The following is a 3,178-nucleotide window of genomic DNA, read 5'->3' on the forward strand; positions in this document are numbered from 1 at the left end:
TCCCTGGGGAGCTGCAGGCAGGACGTTGGGCAGCTGTGGGTTGTGCCTTGCCCTCAGGGTGGGGGATGAGTGGGACCATGCATCCAAAGCAGCTCCATCCCCTCCACACAGAGCAAAACGCCCTTGTGCACAGCCAAGGGAGAAGCGACAAGCAGCAGGATAAAATCCATGATGACCTGAGTACTTAAAAGTCAGCATGGTGCCAAACCTTTTGGGGTCTGAAAACCCTTTTGTCCCACACTGATGGGCTGGAATAGAGAACCATCTTTTTCCTATCCTCACCCTTCCATGGGATGCTCTTGGGGCCCCCCTAGCCCTGCCTGCAGCAGGATTTGCAGGGCCAGTTGGGTTGTGGTGTGACAAGCTGCTCAATGAAGGCTTTGAAAGGCTTTGCCTTATCTGCTCATCCTCACCATCCATAACTGGTCCCACACACTCACCATGCCACCAGGTTGATGTCCCGCCACCCCAGGCCATCTGCATGCCGGCAATGCTGCCGGTGGCCCTGTTTTCCCCTTGCTCCATCCTGAGCACCAGGACTCAGTCTGCTGCAATCCCCAGGGAGATAGGATTACTGGGCACTGTCATCTGGAGCTCAGATTGCCAGCAAAGTTTTTTGCATGCCCTCTTATTTAACTTGGTTTTTGCTGTCTTAGGCAGAGGACAAAACTTTTTAGGAAATAAAAAAGGGATAGAGCTGGGAGGCCAACATGAGCTATGGTTGTGTTGGGGGCTTTCACCTGCCAAGAATCCCGTGTAGGTACAGCCCCTAGCCCCAGCACAACAAGACAGACTCATCCCATGGCTCCATCCCACCTGAATGTCTCCATGCTGCTAGATGGCCACAGATTGCCCACACAGGAGAGCCTACCTGAGCATCAGTTAAAGACTTGCCAAAACACCAAGGCTTGGTGCCATGGAGCTCCCTAGGGAACATGAGGAGAGGCCTCCAGGGGCTGAGCAGCAGATTTAAGGCTTCACACAAGGTGAATTGGTTTTCCTAGATGTTTGAGAAACTGCTTCGCCCTGCCTGGGCAAGGAGACAGCCATGCTTCACTGCTCAGTCTGATACTTTAGGCATGATGGAAGAAGAAAAGCAGCTCAAGGAGCCATCAGCAATGTGGCTGGCGGGCAGGCATGGATGGAGGCAAAGCATGGTATAGAAGAGTATTGTGGCATGTAAGGACCTTCCATCTCTCCACTGCCATGTCTAGGGATGGAGTTTGGCTGTGCTGTGAAAGCAGTCTGCAAGAGAAGAGCCATCGGTGTCTCTAGCAGCATTGCCCCACCACCCTGCATGAGGCTGGGAACCAGGAGACACCCTGGTTCTGCCTGCTTTGACCAACTGAAATAGAGACCAACACGACCCAGCAGTTGCAGGGTGTCTGAGCTTTTCTCCCTTGAATGGAATCAAATCCTCATGGAGCAGCCATTGCCTTCCACCCACCTCCTACTGCTCTGTGGGGATTTTTCCCAGCCTAGAAACGGGGCCAGTAAGTGCTGGGCAACCACTGCCAGATCTTGGAGAGTCTTTCCTTTCTGGGTGCCAACACTGAGATGTTCCACCTGCAGTGCTGCCTCCAGTTCTGGGGCCACCAACATCAGAAGGACATGGACCTACTGGAGCCAGTCCAGAGGAGGCCACGAGGATGACCCAAGGGCTGAAGCACCTCTGCTATGAGGACAGCCTGAGAGAATTGGGGCTGTTCAGCCTGGAGAAGAGAAGGCTCCAGGGGGACCTTCTAGTGGCCTTTCAGTAGCTGAAGGGGCTCCAGTGAAAAACCATGGAGCAACAGCCCTGGTGCTGGGGAGAAGTGACCTGGACACTCACCTGGTCCCAGCTCCTACAAAGGACACACTGCCTTGCATGCCCTGAGCAAAGGGCTGTACCCTGGACCACTTCTGCCCCCACCAGCAGATCCAGGGGCTCCCTCCCAGCCCAGGCAGCATTCCACAGTGCAGGCAAGGTAGGGACACAGGCAGCCAGGGAGGAACAGAAAGCAAGATCCTTTATTGTACACAGTACAGAACGTAACGCAGTTTTGCAGGAGATACATAGCCCTGCTCGAGTAAAGATTATTTCAAACCAGTCCTCAGATTAACCCCTTCTGCACTGTAGACTTGCCACACTGAGCCAATGCCAAAAACCCTGGCCCCAAGGTGGGGTTCCCACAACCAAACACTGCCCACAGGTACAGGCCACCACAGGGAGAACAAGTCTACCCAGAGTTAATCTTCATACTTCCCCCCACTAAAAAGAATGAATCAATCAAAAGAAAAAAAAATCCAACCAAAGCTAACTAAAGAGAAAAAAATTTCCTATACAGCATTTACAACAAAAACATGTAGCCAGTGAGGGTGGGGGGACAGGCAGGTGTGGATATATGGGTGGTGGAGTAGTGTTAGGAGGCACAGCAGGGAGGGAGGAGCTAGAGGGAAGCAGGATACTGGGGTGGGGGACCCCATCCTCCTGGTCCACGGTGGCCTTACAGCCCAGCTCCAAGCCATGCCAAGCAGGGGGGGAGCGCCACTGAGCCAGCACTGTGCTTCAGCCCTGGCTCCCCAAAAAAAAAAGTGGTGAAATGGAGTGGACCAGATACTTCGGTAGCCGTCCCGTCAAACCACGGGCACCGAGGGCTCACCCTGTCAGTGTGCCACCAGGAAAGCCAAGCAGGTGTCCCCAGGGGCTGAGAACAGCAGCTGGGCCGCCAAAAATAGCTTTGCCTTAAAATACAAAAAAACCCTACAAAAAAATCAGTTTAGAAACTTTTTTTTTCCTTCCCTAAATCATTAAAAAAAAAAAAAAATAGGGAGAGAGAGAGATAATGTCAGGGTTTCCTCCCCTGAAATGCAACCCCCAGCCCACAACCGGAGCTGAGGGGAGGAATGAGAGGGGCATGGAGAGGAGCCAGGCAGGGCTGAGAAACAGTTATATCAGGATATATCGCAAGGGTGGGGGCAGTTTGGATAGAAGGTGGCAGAAGGCTCCTCGGGGTGGGGGTAGGATGCTGCGCCCATCAGCCCTGGGGTGCTGGGTCCCACCCTGCATCCCTCCTCTGTGCAAATCAAAGCCCTTTCCACCACACAAGGCAGCTATGCAGATCACGCTTGATGCAAAGCAGATTGTCATGACAATTAGCCAGGTGGCCACCGTCGGCTCGGCCCAGTGCCAGGATGC

The sequence above is a fragment of the Antrostomus carolinensis genome, unplaced genomic scaffold (genome assembly GCF_000700745.2).
Source record: "Antrostomus carolinensis isolate BGI_N321 unplaced genomic scaffold, ASM70074v2 scaffold27575, whole genome shotgun sequence".
Taxonomy (NCBI): domain Eukaryota; kingdom Metazoa; phylum Chordata; class Aves; order Caprimulgiformes; family Caprimulgidae; genus Antrostomus; species Antrostomus carolinensis.